Source organism: Sparus aurata, chromosome 11, assembly GCF_900880675.1.
Source record: "Sparus aurata chromosome 11, fSpaAur1.1, whole genome shotgun sequence".
NCBI lineage: Eukaryota > Metazoa > Chordata > Actinopteri > Spariformes > Sparidae > Sparus > Sparus aurata.
In genome coordinates, this window is record NC_044197.1 from 5929355 (window position 1) to 5947592 (window position 18238).

Below are 18238 nucleotides of genomic sequence, written 5' to 3' on the forward strand. Positions count from 1 at the left end.
ATCGTTTATGCTAAAACCTTAGCTGTAGGCAGGGATTGTCTCTGTCTACCATTTTAATACATATTTACATGCTAAAACATAAGAATTAGAATTCATTAGTGTAATCTGAGGTCTAGATCTAGATTGGGAGTTGTTTGATTAGTAGCTTTGGGACATTGTTTTTGTAGTGAGTCTGCCTGTCTCCTACTTTTGTTTCTCCTTATTTGGCATGACTCTCTGTAATATGGTTGTGCTTGAAGACTAATCTCTGCTATCTCAGCTCTAATTAACAGAGCGTACACAGTTCCCAGACACATTTGTTGTTTTTTGTTTTTTTCTGTTTTTTGTTTTTTTTTCATCAAGGATCTCTGTGTTGTTTTTTTGTGTGTGTGTGTGCAGAGCACCTGGACTCGCCCGCCTTCTGACAGTGATTATAGTGAGTTACCAAATGACATTACAGACAAATTTACAGAAACATCGCTCCGCTCATCTTCGGTTTCGCGTCGCAGGATCTGAGCCGCGCGGTGTCAACATCGTCACCGTCGGCCGTCTCTTCCTGAAAAACCGGTCCTGATCTTTTTGAAACCAAGAGAGTTGCAATTAAAGGACAAATGTTTTTTTTTTTTTTTTTTTTTTTTTCTTATTCGGCGTGTAGGTGCAGAACACATGCTTTCACTCACACTTTTATGAGGAAGTACACATCAACGGTGCAGCTGCTGTGTTTAGTGTTTGAGGTTTACCTACTTCAGAGGAAGTGGTGTGGGGGAGAAGACGGTGTTACAACCAGCAAATAAAACAGGATATCCGATGCTGGAACAATTGAAACACTAAAATATGACAAACGAAATTAAACTATTTTTTTTTTTTTTCCTCCGACCCCTCCACTATGCGATAAAAAGCGAGTGAAGTTTAAACGCGACAAAGTTAGATCAAACAAATTTCTCCAGAGCGAGTTATCTATTGTGCTGGACCCTGTGAGCAAAGCTCTTTTCATATGTTTTGGCGCGGGGAGGATCAAATTGAAACCCATCATATCAATGACATGCGTAGCTACACTCCCCGACTGCCGAACATCAAAGAGCCCTTGATTTCCTCTAACCGAGCATGTTAATTGGTGCTTGATTGATAACTCGAGTTCACAGGCGATGGCATGTGTCGCCTAAACTGTTCCAGGGTGTCTTTTTGAAAATCAGTGGAAGAAGAATCACTGGCGGGCCCATTAAAAAATTGCCAGTGTGCACACTTGCAAATAAGCTGTCACACATTACAAATGAGATTACCTTTCTCAGTGTGCCCTGGAACTTGGAGACGAGGGGATGCAGGGGTAAGACACTAAAATAGCTCGAATCGTTTTTTGGTTTTTATCAGCGTGCTCGATCTGCAAGTGCTGTTTATGCTTCCTTCATGCACAGTGAAGAAAAAAAAAAAAGTATATTCACAGCTTGGAGCACAATGTAATCAGCTGCAGTAAAGTAGGAATTATCAGTTAAAAGATAGGGCTCAGAGTGAAGGATTCCTTTTTTTTTTTTTTTTTTATCATTTGGCTTCTAAAAATAATGACGGAGCTCTAATTTCTTGTACATATTTCCATTTAACTAGCAAACTGATCGGTATTTCAGAAGAGATAAAACAAACAATATCTAAACATGATGGCACGTGAAAAGACACGAGACACGCAACGCCGGCATTGTGAATGATAACACTGTGATACAGTTGTGGGAACAGAATCAGAGGTGAAAAAGCAGTTATGGTATTTGCATTCAATCGCGAGCATGCAAACTAATTGTCTAGTTTGCATAGCAAAGATCGCTGAGGTCAGGTGGAGCCCACATGAGGCAAGAGCTTTGTTGGACGTCTGATAGCAACTCGCATGTGTCAAACATCAGAAGTGTGTTTGAGCCCCGGCAGACGAGAAGCGGCCGCGCAACTGCAAATTCGAGTGAAGCCGAGGATAACGAGTGAAACAAAGGAGTCCAGTCATTATGAACTAGAGCATGTTTAGGTTTGTTCAAATGCTAATAAGGGGGAACATTTCACCGATATGCAAAATGGCTATAGTTAAAAAAAACAAAACAAAAAAAACAAAAGACTGATTAAAAGCTGTCACTACAGGCCTCTTTTAAAGCACTTTCGTGCTAGTGTTGAAAGACACGGAGGAGCTACTGAACTGCAACAAAAAAAATGAATAAATTTACTCTTTACTAATTTCTATTTTATGTTAACAAAGCCTCAATTGACTGTAAAATGAAAAGGGGTCACTTGTAACGATGAACCCACAGAGATTTATCTTCAGACTGCCGTTCCCCCGCAGGTCAACCGAGCAACTCCGAGCTCATTGTTTTGGTTTTACCGCTCGCATCTTTAGTGTTTGAGTTCAAGGAGCTCTGGGTTAGAATTTGTACCTGTTGTATTGACGTTGCATATGGTAAGATCTGGACATAATTAAAGTTTAAAACATTTCAAAAAATTGTGACAAAGGGAGAGTTCTGTCGTTATCTCCAAGGTGCCTGCGTATTGCATTGCAGAGATCATCCACCGCTCAGCAGCCCTGAAGCAGCCGGGCCGGGCCTCGGTTAGTTATTCAGAAAACACAAAGAATCAGAAGCTTCAGAAAGAACTACTTTTATTGTTCAGCAGTGCCTGAAAAGAAACCGCGTCTGGGCAGAGAAAAGAAGCGACTTAAAAAGAAGCTAGACAAGAGCCCACGTCGTCGGGGCTTTCCAACGATGGAGACGGCTGCGGACGAAGAAACACACAAGTGAAACACATCTTTAGTTTAACTAATGTAGATACAAACTGTGACAGTCAGCGCCATGTGACTGTTTTCTAGGTACCTTGGCTAAAGCTAAGTAAGCTAAAATATAAACTTGAACACAGACGGCACATGTGACGATCATAGGACGGCAGCCTTATTTGGCCTGGCTGTATTCTTGCTCGGCTGTCAGTTTTGAGTTGCCTAAAGTTAGAACAGATGAGTGTAAATTGCCATCGCATGGACCCAGTAGTAGACCGAATATTGTCATTCAATTGATTATATTGGAACGAGCTGGAGGACCCTGCTGCATCAAGCACCGGACCAAGTGACTGTGACAGGTGAGTCTGAAGTGGCTGAAGATCCCAGTTAGTTGTGGCTGTCTGATGAACACGTTTCCGCTGATGCCACGGTATAAAATCAACAGTATTGTATGAGACCGTCCCTTTCTTTCTTCCTGAAAGAGGGCAGATGGCACTGTGATGTATGTATTATACATCCTGACATCATCTCAGTCATCTCACTGTATATATTTTAGCCTGATCATATCACTGTACATGCTGTATGATAAACACAACGTGTGTAAAGAGCTGATGACATCGGCCAGAGGACCCCGTGACATACATTCTCTAAAACTGTACAGCTTTGTGAGTCTACTATACAGATACAGATATAGAATGTATCATATTATTTCCATATATTTTTATATTTCTTACTTCTGACTGTTGCAGTATTAGCTTTTAGACGGCAAGGCAAATTCCTTTCTCTGTAAAATGAGTGGCATTTTAGTGGCCATCGTTGCACACTGACATTTTTGTACATTTTGTAAACCCTGTAATAAATGGCAGAACATGAAAGGCACTTTGTGTTGACAATAACTGAGAAAAGACATTCCAACTTGCTTGGAAAGACTTCTGTGCCAGCTTTACTGAAATGTGGGTTACAGGGGTGGTTTATTATGCCCGCTCACACACATCTGTGTTTGTAACAGCAACAGAATGAGCTGTTGTCAAAATGTTATATCGATGTCCCAATGTCTACCTTCAAAAGATTAATTTTGCACTTATTGTATAACAAAAGAATGCAACAACTGAGTGATGGCCAAAAAGTGACCGAGGCTTTATTTGGGATTGAATATGAGTCAAACCTCTGTGTAAAAGCATCATTACAAGGAAAGAGGCACTTTTAGGATTTACTGTAGTTTCGTTTTCGGGCAAGCCAAATTTCAATGGGAGTGCTACGGGCACTTTAGCGCTAACATCAAAATCACTATTTTTAAAACACTAAGAAGGCTCGACACAACATGAAACTTTGCTCGTAGTATCACCAGGGTCTCTACTCATGAACACGAGCATTGAGAACATTGTTTGTGTACAGAGTTTACTAAAAAGAAGGTTTTTGGACAACTCACGTTAGCAGTAGCACCACCGGCGCGCCGCCGTCATGGCAGACAAAAAGTGTTGATCCCCGAGTGCGACCTAACAGGCAGGAGAGAAATGGTGGACCACCTACCTGTTAGGTCAAACTCAGGGATCGACACTTTTTGTCTGCCATGACGGCCGCGTGCCGGACATCCAGCTCCTACGGTGAGTAGTTAAAAAAGCCTCTTTCGTCGTAATGATGCTTTTACACGAAGGTTTGACTCATATTCAATCACAAATAAAGCCTTGGTTGCTTTTTGGCAAAGTTTCACTTTAATATATTATTTTGGTCTTTATAATTATAAATGCCAAAAAGGGTTTGAACTAAGTGTGTGGACGATTTGTTTAAGTTGTTTAAAGGTGCTGGACTGTGGATTTCTTTGTGAAGGACTCGGGTCAGATTTTCCGCGACAGTCCAAACGATGTGACTTTAGGCACATTCTCAAGTGCCTCTCTCTGCTCCGCTAAGAGAAAAATGGAGTCCGCTAACATAAACTAACGACTGACCGGCTTCCACAAAGTAAAAGTTCCACAGAGCCCCTTTAAGTCTCGACGCTCGCTTCAGTCTCGCTTCAAGACGCAACAAAAGCTGTTTGTGTCCCCAGATAGCTAACAGACAAAGCTAGTGGCTGGTTTGTGAACGTAGCAGATCATGCTAGCTGCTAGCTAGCTCGCTAAAGAGCTAAGTGATTTCCCCATGAGTTACAGAAGACCAAAACAATGTTGAACTTAAATGTGTTGGTTGGCCTGAAACACGTCTCCAAATAAATTCTGATGATGCTCTGTGTTAGCTTGACTTTTTTTGTGATCATCGCATTTCATTCTCAAAAACCACTTGGTTGGGGTTAGGAAGAGATTTTGCCTAAAATTCATTCACAGATGGAGACGGTCCAACTTTCCTGTGCTGAAAAAACAGACGGTTTTGGTTGCCACAGTGTAGCTGTGGCTCAGGGGAGGAGCCGGTGTCTTGTTATTGGAAGGTCGCTGGTTCAATTCCTCTGGTCTGCATGTCAAAGTGTCCTTGAGCATGATACTGAACCCCAAACTGGGCCTGAAGGGCTGGTCGGCACCTTGCATGGCAGCCACCGCCATCACTGTATGTATGAATTACTGTAAGTCACTTTGGGCAAAAGCATCTGCTAAATGTAAACACAGAGACACAGAGAAATGGCTGAAAATATCCAGTTGTTTGTTTGTTGGCTCATAATGTCTTGTGTTAATGCTGCTTCTAATCTTAAAACCCACTGTGCTGTCCCTCCACTACGTTTAACTGTCGATCACATCTTAAAGTCACAGTTTGATCGACGTCTGGCTGTGCACATGTCGTATCATTTCCTGTCAGTACAAAATGATAAAGTGAATTTCCTGTATGCTAACTGACAATAACAGAAGTCCCTTTTCACAGAAAACAAGTTGACATGGTACAGTGGGAAATGCACAGGTGTGAATATGCATTCTATTTCTGAATTCTATTTAGCAGTAATAGCTTCCTGAGCTATCATTAATGTCATCAGTATCAACTGTGTGTTGCCGTGACAGTGTGTGTGCATCTCATACGCTTAGCTTGAATTAGAACGTGGTCATCATGGGTCTGTGTTACTGTGGATGTAATATCAACTCTGAAATGATATCCAAGTGTGATTATTTATGTTATGTTAATATGCTGTTTCTGTGATACGTAGGTGGCTGATTGGTGTGATTGGGGAAACTGATGAATACTTTTACTCTCAGTCTATAGGTGACTAATGAGTTCATTCACTGTGGCTATTGATCACCTAATTACAGCCAACCATCGCCTGTCCAACGCTTTAAATCTCTCTCGTGCCATAAATAAGACGGCGAGTAAAAAACACTAAAGTGTTGCCTGCGGAGGTCCTCTCAGTTCACAGCTCTCACACCCACAGAAAAACGCTTCGCTTCCCTCAACACTAAACACAGAAACGTCCATCAGGTATGGAAAACGTTACACAAATTGTTTACAATGTGACAAACACAATACTGGCACTGAGGGCTAGTTCACCTTTGCAGTGCATGCATGCAAAGCTAGCCATGCTGTAGCTAGAGGGAAAGAAACTACGATGGAAAGAAACAAACAAACAGTCAAACCAAGGAATAAATTAATCACATCCGGCCGTGTGTTGGGTTTGACCTTTTGTGTCCTGTTTCTGTTTGACAGATGAAGACGCACATGTCCCAAACAGCCAAAAAGTACAGATCTTTTATTTACATGTGTATGTGTCTGTGTATGTGTAAGTGTTTGTGTATGTGTATGCATGGTTCTTGCACGATTCTAACACTTAAGACCTTCACCAATGTCTCTACTTGTGTACTTGCATACATGGCAAGTCATATGTAAATGTTCACTTTAAACAAAAAAAATTCTGATTAAAGTGAAGTTCTCATGGTTCCAGAAGATAGACAGTGCATGACAGCGCACGGGTGCACTGCAGCATCGGCCGTGAATTTGAATCTCTTCAAAATTACAGCATGTGGCAATTCACACTTCACTGGATGAGTGCTCTGTGTAAGAACTGAAACACTCGCTGAGCTGCTTCCTTTTTAGCCAGCACCTTGAAATTTCAAAGGCCTTTGTCCAATTATTATGTCTTTTTCAGCAGGATACCTTGAACAAAAAAATCACCCATTCTCATGACAAAAAAGGGCCAGTTTTAAAGTTTATAATAAAAGTTGAACAAATACATCATAATACAACGAAGGTCATCTGCCCTGACAGATAAATAACAGCCCTAATGATCATTAAGTGGCATTTAGTGGCGCAACATGCCTTATTTAGTCTTTTCTGTGACACCGTTGCATTCATTGCAGTGCCGAATGTGAGAACACTTGTAATGTTCCAATGAAGTGTGACTGTTATTGCATGGCCTTTCGCAGCTGTGTATCATTTACATAAAAACAAAATATGTATAATTGTGTGTAGTTTTGTGTTAATAACATGAATAGTTTAAAGGGGCACTATGTGGTTGTGGAGAAACTCTGAATTTTAATATTTATGAATTTAATAAGGAAATAATACCATCTTAGAAATATGTGTTTTTTCCACAACCAAGTAAACAAGCTCTTCCAAAGAGGAAGATCATGTCCTCAGAACACTGTTTGAAGCTACAAAGGTGGCAGGGTCCGCCACACAACAAAAGTAAACCAGTATGAAAGTGTGTTGTCCTTTAAGGTCCATTTCTTTGTGTTAATAACACAATCAATTTAAAGGGGCAAAATGCAGTTTTGGAGAGGAAATTCAAACTCAGAATTGTAATGTTTACAAAAATAATTAAGTAAAAATACAAATAGAGGAATATTAATGTGCTTCATTACTGAGTAATCAAGCAGTTTTCAGAGGAAAATAACGTCTGCGGAACACTGTTTGAAGCTAGAAAGGTGGCAGGGTCCGCCACATGTAAACAAAAGCAAACCTGTGTGAGACTGTGTTGTCCTTTAAGGTTTATTCAACCACTGAAACAAAGAGAGTTTGTTTATTTATTTATCTATTTTCGGCATTAAACAAAAAAAAAAAATCAGTCAATGAAGATCTTTCTCCAAAACTACAGAGTGCACCTTTAATTTGGTGAAAAAATGTAAAAAATTGCAACTCCATACTTTTTAAGCGTTTCTCTTACAGTTGTGTACGTTTTCTGGTAGACAAAACAAGAATATTATTGCAACAGTTACAATGCAGTTGAAATGTAATTAATTCAATAACAGGAGGGGTTTAACACTATGTCGTCTAGACAGAGCCATATGGTTTAAGATTTATGATAAAAAAAAAAAAAGGGGGAACTTGCATACCATTTTTATTACGCTATTTTTTTTTTTCCCCCTGTCCTATACATCTCCTCCGTAAACACATGGATGCTGACGGAGTCGTGTCCGGGCCGCGGTGCTCTGGCTGCTCTCACCGCTGGCCTGCTGCCTTACATGGGCAAACTTCTCAACTGACTGAGACGGCTGGAATTTCAGAGCGTGACGTCACTGCCTACAACTCTCCCAGAATTTGGATGAAGAAGTTTCACTTTTTTTTGGTGGGATTTGAAACCTCTGCTAACATTTCCTAGAAAGCGAGGTAAGCGAAACTAATCGAGCACTTCTTCTGACTGCTTTTGAAACATGTTTGTGCGACTTTAACTTTCTCGGAGGGGCTCCGTGTTGTTTTTGTTTTTCTTTTAAAAAGTGGTGTTTAGTTTGAGGCACGGCTGGTTTTAAAAAGAACCCCGGCAGTTGGAGCAGGTCGTCTTCAGATTGTTCGGCCCTGTTGGGATATAATATGATTTTTTACTGTAGCTCGGACGGAGTTCACAATGAGGGCGTGGACTCCAAACGATAGCCTTGGCTGCTGCTAATGTTACATGAGGATACTAACGAAGCTAGCTTGTCGCTAGCGAGTGCTGAGCAAGGGGCTCAGTCATGCATTGAAAATATAACTTAATACGTTGTGAGCCGTCAGGTTCAGCCAGAAGGGACTCTGGGCGTCTGTGGTGTTTCTGTTTTTAGCCGAGTGGTCTGCTGCTGAGCAATGCGGAAGACAGACTGTCACCGGGGGAACATGAGAGCCCCTAACTGCGGGGAAATATGTCGCTGAATTTCACTTTAGCACCCTCTCAAACACCCCATTGACTAAAGTGTCGCGTAACGGCAGTAACTGCTAGCTTCGTAGAATGTTTGCTAGTTTTGGCGTCGTCGTTACAGAAAATATTGTTACCCTGTTATCGTGTGACGGGGACGCGCTTGTTTACGGCAGCAGAGATTCGCCACGTTGTTTAGGTGGTTTTTTGACGGTATTTTGTTATTAACTTGGAGAAAACTGTCAGTAGTTAAGACTCATGTCTTCATTAAGCTTTAAAAACAAAATGACACCACACTTCATAGCACATAGGCCATGTTCGTTTGGACAGAACTGCCTCAAAGTGTACGTACAGCACGTAAACGAGTGGACTAACATTACAGTGCAGGCCTACATTATACTTATAGCTGTGGTTTAGATTGAAAGAACAGGCCAGGAAACCATTACTGCTTTGATTTGTGACATATAAATGCACAAACAAGACCCAACCTGGCTCCACCCAAAGTTTGAGTTCTATTTTGAATGTGACTCTTCACAAATCTAGCTGAAAACTGTCTATGAATCTGGCAACTCATCTAAACCCAAACACTATCAAGATATCGCTTTCAATCAGTTTAATCAACTTGCATGTCAACGTGGCCCAAAAGGCCAATACCATGTACAGTCCTGACCACTTACAATGCAACAAGGAGTTACCAAAGATAGTTGAATGAAGTGGAGTTCTTCCTCCTTGAGATAGGAAGTTAAATGTTTTCCACTTTAAATGTCTAAGAAAAGGAAACTTTGTTTTGAAGCACACTGTCTGTCCTGCTGATTACATCCTCTGTGCTCACAACCATAATTCTTAAAAAAAAAAGGATCAATTCAACCCTACAAATCCCATTGATTTCTATGCCTGATAGAGTATACCAGACTTGTTTATTAGTATGAAATGCCACTCCATGCTGCACATGTATTGTGAGCTCTTATGTGCACAAATACGCTTCATGCCTCAAGATTTCCCCTTCAGCTTTACATGTAATAGTGACACACAGATGAATAACGGACTGGCTGCCTGGTGTAAATAGCTTCAATATCAACAGTTTTCTTAATTTGCAAGTAAGAGACCATCCTTGGTCCAGACTATCGACATTGTTCTACCATAAACTGTAGCTAACACGAAAAATAAGCTTCACTTTCCTCCATAAAAGACTAATTTCAAACTTTGACTTAGATGCTGGGTTTCAAATCAATAACACCAAGGTCCCCCGAGAGTGCTGTCATCAAACCGAATACATCTGCGTCGCTCAGACACATTTTCGACTCAGGCAACATTAAACGGAACCGACTTTAAAATCTCTGGTTTTAAAAAGGACTCATTTGACAGCCGTTGATGATGTTAAAGTTGAAAGATGAGTGCCTCAGCTGCCTTTGAGCCCCGGCCCCCCTGGTAGGTTTAGTCAAGTTATTCTACTGTTTGTGTTTCTTGGCATATTTTAATGAGGATGTCTTTTTCTGGAAGGAACAGCAAGTTTCCCAGACTCAAAATGTACAGTTTCAGAGTCGAGCTTGATGGTAAGACAGACAGTGGGGCTTTCAGTGTGAGTGTGTGCATCTTGACGCTAAATGTTGAGTGTGGTCTAATGATACTTCGGATGAATTGCTATTACAGGGTTCCCAGTGATCTTTGTGATCATATAACACAGGGTAGCAGAATGACATTAAAGTTTGTAAACTCCTTGCTACACAAACGCAGAACATATACACAATGATTTATGGTCTTGTATACATAAACACCTTTATATACACAGGAAATAACTCTAGTGCATATTTTAGAATCTGCATCTGGATGAACGTAAACAGCAGCAACAACATGGTGGTGATATCATGGTCGGCACAACATACAAACAGTTTGACATCTGAGCAACACTGTCCATCAGCTTTGACTGCGTTTGAGTTCACCTTTCCTCGCCGGCTCATAACACGGTCCGCCCGTCGAGCGACAGAGCTTAATCTGGGATGTAGTGGTGGAGACAGATCTCTGTTAAGATGTGGGCACAACAGACTCTGATTTTCCTGTAGGTTAGCTGAGTCCATTTTTGTCCGTTTAATTTTTTTGCGACTAGACATCAGCCAATCAGACAGTTGGCCTTATATTGCAGCTTTTCTTTAAAATCAGCATGGCTCCCATCCTTAGTCTCTACACTTTCCTCTCTGGGGTGGTCCGGCTGGTCAGATTGTATGCTTGAAGCACGCAGTGATCGTCTCATAGTCCGCTGCTCACGGTCTAAAACGATTTCTTCTCTGATTTCTTTTGTAATATGAATGATTTGTTTCATCAATGACGCAGAAAAAAATAACAGTTAAAAAACAATGCAAAGAAAATTGAAGGAGCATCTAGCTGCTACATTTGCATGCGCCACCTTTAATGTAATACTGTAATACTTTTACAATTGATTATCTAATCTTCTGGAAAAAAGTAAATTAAAAAAATACTTTACAGTCTTAGCCAGAGGGTCCTTTAACATCACTCTGGCTGTTCTGAAGGCATTTCCAGAATCCTCTGACTCTTCTAACCATCTGGATGAAAAAAAATATTCCATCTGCTCCCGGAGATAAAAGAATTTTAATCTGTTTCCCAAATTGAACCTCTTTTTCCTGGTGTAAATAAAAGATAGTTGCCAGAAACAATGTAATTCCTTGTGTTCATATTTTGCTTGTGATTTATGAAAAGAACAAGGACATTTGTAATTTCCTACCCATCTACCTGGATTAAGAGTTGTTTTAGAAATGGGTTAAACATTTATTTATTGTGCAACAGACAATATTTTGTTTTATTCCAGATTGTCAAAAGATTCAGAGGAAACTAGATCTTGTTTAACAACATTTATGTTATTGAAAGATCATGGGGTATTTTTTTTTGGTTGGACAGTTCAATGCTTATGGTGTTTTAGTGATTAGGGTTGTCACGATCACGATACAGGATATTGGGATCTTGAGGACGAGAATAGACACATTTTAACAGTATTTTTAAGATAACTTCAACGATGAAATATATGACTAGAATAATTGTCTTTTATTTGACATTTGATATTTACTCTTCAGACCTTGTAAAAGCATGAACTATTTGTGAGCCTCTAACTTCTAATTGAAGCTGTGTGTGACCTTCTAACTGAACTCCGTTCCACAAATAAATGATAAATAATTGAAACAGTATAAAAAACAAATACACTAAGTTTTTCTTAGTCTTATTTTTTAAGTGCAAACCATGATTAAAGTAATACTCTGTCAGTTCTTGAAGTGCAAACAGAGACAAAATGATACAGAGCTAAGAGTGGGCTACAACTACACTTCCTAGCCTAAGATATTCTAGTCTATTACGCGTATTGTCAGCCACAATAGCAGTGCCATGGTTTGGCCTTTAAGCTCCCAGTCCGTTTGTGACAGCTACTCTTAAAACTTCGGCTATGTGTGCCCCTGTGTGGGACTCGAAAAGTGGGTGAGCCTGCAGATCAACATTTACCATTTCCCAGGCATTTGTCAGTGTTGTCTGGCGTTTCAGTGTTTTATTAATAGTTGTGTTGATTTTAGCCGTGGTGGTTATATCTTTTGCAAAGTGCTCGTGTTAGCTGTGATGTACGGCACTATTTTCTTACAGTGCTTACATATTGTTGCTGTCTTGTCCGTCATTCTGTCGCCATTTATTATATCCACTGGGTATCCAAAATGCTCCCACACAAGCGAGTGGCGGGGGGCATCTTCTATGCTAATCTCGAGTTCAACTTCAGACTCAATCGTGCTGGCTAATGCTCTGCCTCTGTTATGTACTGACATCGCGAGACAGCTTTTCACCCTGACGAGAAATATGGTCACGTTTTTATAACGCGATATCTCTGTGCACAAGATCTCGTCGCACCTCTATTTGTGGCTGATCCAAGATCCTTCCAATAGTGTTCTGTTACATTGTACTGTGTTAACGAACCCACATTCACCAAATATGCATAGATCAAAGAAAAAGGTGAAAAACAAAGTATATATTCTAACTGTTTATGACATAAGCAAGCATGGCCAGACTAATGACACAGCATACAGGGCATAGCAAGGACATGTCATTGCGCGTTTAACATTTCTGCTAGGTAGGGTAGGGTTGTGACAAGTAGAAGGCTGGTTTGTACAACAATACTGTTGTGTGTTTTTTACTTGAATCCACATGTCATATGGATTAAAAAAAAAAGACAGTTCATTGTTCTGGACAATACCTGCATAGGCCAGGACTTCCTTCTCATCTAAAACATACCCCTTGGGGACTCCTTTGCAAATGTCTAAGGAATGAATGAACTATGATAGCAGTGGATTCTCATGATGGAGCCATTTTTTGAAGTGCTGTAGGGTTTTGACATCCGAGCCCAAACGATACTCGGTGTTTAGTCGATGACATCAGGGAGTTAAAAATTCCATTATTGATATATTGTCCGTTATATGAATATTTTTTGCAATGGTCCCTCAAATGTGATTATCAGACACTTGTGATAAACAAATGTGAGAGAGGCAGGATATTTTACAGTTTAACAATAGTCTTTATCATCAAAAATGACATCACAGCATTTTTTTCTGCGTTATCTCTACAAACAAAAAACACATTTTTATATCCATGCATAAAAGTCAACATACACACCAATATATCAGTTGAGCAGCTTGACATGAACTGTTTTAACCTGCTCCTGTGTGTTTCTCTAATTTCCCACTATTTTGCCTGCTACATTTGCCATATACTATGCATGCAGCTTGCTTCCTGCCCTGTTTGCTCTCTCCATTGTGCAGTAAATAAAACATGAAAATAAAAAAAAATAGTATAGTCTTATGCAATTTGTTGGCAGGTTTATTGCACTACATAGTATGCATGGTGTTTCTTTAAAAAGGTTTTGCTCTTGCGTAAGAAAGCACCTACCATCTCATGGCTCGTACAATCCTCAAGAGCAATAGAGCCATTTGTGGCTTTCAGATAGTGAGAGAGGAAGTATGTACACAACCTCACCAAACTCTGCAAAGCTGAATTCAGAGTAAAGATGAGTGTTGGCTGTCTGTCCAGTGCTTTAAGCATCACCAAGAAAGCTTCATCTGTTGTTGTAAGTGTCCTTGATGAAAGTTACTTTACTGAATAGACTTGTCAACAACAAAGTGCTTGGTATCTGACAGGACATGTTAGTTATGTACCTGGCAAGCTGACATAACTATGACACAAACTCTACAAAATATCAGTGAAAAAGCTCATCAAACCAATACTGCTTATCTAAACCACAGTGAAACAACTAGTCAATTCACTGATTATCAACCATCAAGTTATTTTACTGAGAAGACTGTTGCTGCTTCTCAAATAAGATGATTTACAGTCTGCCTGGAACTGCATAGATTAACCTTGTGTATTCTTTACATAAAGAGCAAATACTGAAAATGAAAAATGTTTTCCGGTGAACTTAAATGAATTATCATTTGTGTTATACAATCACACAAACAAATGAAAATGATAAATAAAAAAATAAGTGTTACAATAGTGGGTTGATATCTGAGTAACATTTTAATATACAATGGTATATGGATTTTTCTTTCTATGACTGCTGCCTTTATGCTCATATATAAAAGATCGGATCACTTTTGCTATGAAAAAGCTTGACCATAATGTCTTCCTGAGTGATTTACCATCATCAGATTGTACTTTAGTCTTAGTCCTCCTCACTAAATCATTGTTACACCGTGGTGAAATATTTTCAGTGGTGTCACTTGTCAGCATTGTTTTCCCTCCACTGTGTCTTTGCAGTGATATATCGTTCCAACAGGCTGTGACAGGTGCCTGGTGAGAAATTACTGACTAAAATCTAAATGGACAACGTACGCTCAGGTTCATACAGGATTTATAAGAGCGTGCCCGTAGTTCATCTTTTCGCTGATGAACGACACATTCAGAAAAACCATGTTGGTGTGTTCCTTTTCAGCACAATGTTAGTTATGTAATCCATTTGAGTAATACATAGTTGTCTCTATTTCTCAATCTCAACAGATTTCAACATACAATAAAGGGCATTGCCTCACCAGTCTACCAGGTATCCCATACATCCACAGAGGAGTAAAAGGTAAGATAGCTTTTGCTGTGCTTTGCTGAATTGTACTTTATTATATACTATGTGTTGGTCCTGTTTTTGCCATGTTTTTATGCTTTGATTTCAGATGGTAATCCAACTTATGTTTGGAAGGTCTTGTGTTTTAATATAGTTAATATATGGACATAAATTAGCAATTTGGGGCCAAGTCACCCTCAATATCTATTACAAATTTATCACAGAATATGCTTGGTTGTGGTGCATGATGTATCTTTCATTGAGATTTCTTGTAAACTTCATATTTTTGGATCTTTGTTAGCTTTTGTGCGGCAAAAAAATAACACAGCTTTGACTTAAGACCCGGGTTTTGTTGGTACATGGTGCAGTGGCTATCTACCGCCTCAAGATAGCAATGCGCTGTCAATGTGCCTGACCACACCCCAACATGAGTGTACAGATGTGCGCAAGTACATCTGCTATTCACATATTGTGGGCACTGGGCATGTGAAAACTGCGTCATACTGAAACTAGCAATTGCGCTCGTGCTTCGGCATGTGTCGTTTTGTGCAGGGCGTAAGATGGGGCCCCGCATCTCAAAATTTGCAGCATCACTTTTACATTGAGTGCAGTCATACCATGTGGGGTCATCATGTACCTCAGCTGGCAAAAAGCTAAATGAAAATGGACTTGCTTGTGGTGCTTTTCATGTCTACTCACTTTTCGGCACTTGTCACCTTCACCTGCTCACACACATTCATGTACTGAAATTATTGAACCAGCAACCTTCCGAGTAGTGGACACCTGCTCTGCCTCCTGAGCCACAGCTGGCCTTAGCTTTGTTGCATACAAACTGGTTAAGCTCATTGTAAAAGCAGCCATGGCCAACTCTTTTATTCATGTCTTTACATTTTAAGGTTATTTTTAAGCTGCTTTACTCTACATTGACATTGCTGCAACATTCTAATGCATAGCTGTCTCTTCTAATTTTTCTCTCGTCTTTTCTAAAGTGCCAGACAAATTGTTTCATTAGAGTTTTGTCAAAGTCAAATTAATTCTTATATGATTGTTCAAACTGATTTGGCAGTGATACAAATCAGATCTGTACCAGAGTTTGGACATTAGGAATCAAACATTTTTCAAAAAGAATTCATGACCATGGAAGAATTTGTGTCCTCTGAAAGCAGTCTGTTCCTTTGGGATTTGGATGAAGTGGGCTTGTGCTGTTTGAGGAAACGAACGCTCAAGAGCCAAATTACTCTTCAAAACAATTCCAATCCAGGCAGGACGGTGTAATGTTCCCTCTTAGCGGCTCTTAATATTACCATGATCTCCTCTGACCTACACCACTCATGGGGAGTAATCGCACTTTAATTATACTTTCTTAATCACTTGAAGACAATCTGTGTGACAGGACAGCTTCTCACAGTTAATGGGCTCTCTTTACTTTCTAATCTGGCACTGGTGAACAAAAAATGTGAACTACGTTTATATATATATCTATATATATATAGATATATATATATATATATATACCTGCATTTTTTGCAATATTCAGATTCCCATTCACAGTTTTAGGCTCACTCATCTTCTCTACACTTTGAAATTCTATCCATAAAAACGGAGCTTGCATGGCAGGCTCACTGTGTTACCCATCTTAGGTCAGACCGAACCCGGAGCGATTGTGAAAAGTTCTCTACAATCATCATTATTATTCCAAGTGAAAGGTATGCACCACAGAACTGGCTCTGCTGAGGGACTCTGGCTCACAGAGTATGGCATTCCAAGTTAAAAGCAAACCAAACTGATATTGCCCTCAATACTGTCTTCATATTTTCTCCATATTTGGAAATGTTTACCTCCTCACGATGGTTGACAGAGGTTGGAAGAGGGGATGTGAGTCATTTCAGCTGCATAAGGCTTTCTAGGGGTGAGAGGAGCCTTCCAAGTGACTGCCATTTAGTAAAGCTAGTAGTTTTCTGTGCTTCCATGATCTAAAGAAGAGCTGTGAGTATCTTTTCTCAATTTTTGTTTAATTCTTTTTGTCTCATGGTAGCAATTTGTTAATGTCAGAATAGCCATACATATAATATCATATAAGAAATGATGAATTTGTCGATGTCTTTTCTGCCTTGTCCAAAGCTGCTACTGGGGAACTTTTGTGTCTATTTGTCACTGCTTGATTGAAAGTTTGAGAGGTGTAAAGGAAATGCCATTGCTGTTTCCTTGCATCAGACATCATCGCAACACTCAGTGTTCCTGTGTGTCTCTGCAAGTATGGAAAAGACAGGGAATTGATATTGACTGCTCACCAGCTCACCGGATATTTTGGGAAGGTTTTTTGAAAAGTTTGGATGCAACACTGCAGTGAGAAATACTTTGACTGACCTTGTATACATACAGCTGTCTATCAGTCATATGACAAGGTCAGAGAGGTCTATTACAATATGATGGGAGCATATTAAGTATATGCCTGACATTGTTGTTGTTATTATTGCTGCTATAATATCAGTAATGATACATAATCAATGAAGTTCATATTCTTAAATTATTGCGATTACTGTATTGTCACTCTTATTTACTTTTCCTCTCTTTTCTGAGGTATTTCTTTTTCTCTGTATGCTATAAAGCATTGAGATCAACTGTGTTGTTTGTATAAGGCTATAGACACGGCTGAGGTGACTCAGTTGAGAGATGAATGTAATAAATGCAAAAGTCTGCTGTGTCTGAGCACATTGAAGAGATATGTGGGATAGAAATAGTTAAATAGCCTGGTGTGTTTTCCTGGAGATGAGTTGTGCTTGAGTGTGATTTGGGGGCAGCTCAGGTCATTGAAGAATTCTGTATTTGCAAACATCAACTCTGATATCTACAATTTAACAGGTCTGACCTTCCTCCTGGCTCTCACTGTCACACTTCAAACATATAGTGGCAGATGCCTGGCAGTAGTAGTAGTAGTGGGAAGAGGTAAATGATTTTACTTAGCTCTGAGGGTTGGTGCTGCTGACTTCAGTGATGGTGTGGTGTGATTACCAAATTACATTTATCTTTAAATTACGCTCAGATGTTTTGGCGTTCAGAATTTAAACTAACCTGTTTGCATGCCAGCGTCAATTGTTTTTCATAATTTTTAAGATACTGGATGCTGTCCACATACATTCACATAACATTATTAAATATAAGCTAGGATACGCTTTATCTTCTATGCAGTTATACATAAAGCATATTTTCAGCCATTTTCATACATTTTTTGATAGTTCTAACCGGAAAATAAACCCACCTAGCTATTTGATATTTGATCTATATATTTATTTCCTTATATGTGTTGTTTTGCTGGGAACACGACTCTGCTGAAGCCAAATATTATTCAAAAAGTATATAAATGTATTTATATTATTCCGCAGTGAGTGATGAACATGTTAGAATATTACTGATAACCCAG

General features: G+C 39.6%; 1 protein-coding gene across 5 annotated transcripts in view; it reads left to right on the plus strand.

Annotated features, from left to right (window-relative positions):
- Positions 1-8011: 8011 nt before the first annotated feature.
- The window catches only part of lpp (LIM domain containing preferred translocation partner in lipoma), a 148059-nt gene continuing 137832 nt past the window's right edge, over positions 8012-18238 (plus strand). For 2 of the 5 annotated variants that reach the window (XM_030433322.1, XM_030433323.1), the window contains exons 1-2: positions 8012-8227; positions 14760-14832. The gene's annotated coding sequence lies outside the window, so the exon portion shown is untranslated. Of the gene's footprint in view, positions 8228-14759; positions 14833-16728; positions 16804-18238 lie in introns of those variants that run through there. The other 3 variants (XM_030433321.1, XM_030433325.1, XM_030433324.1) reach the window with 2 other exon arrangements.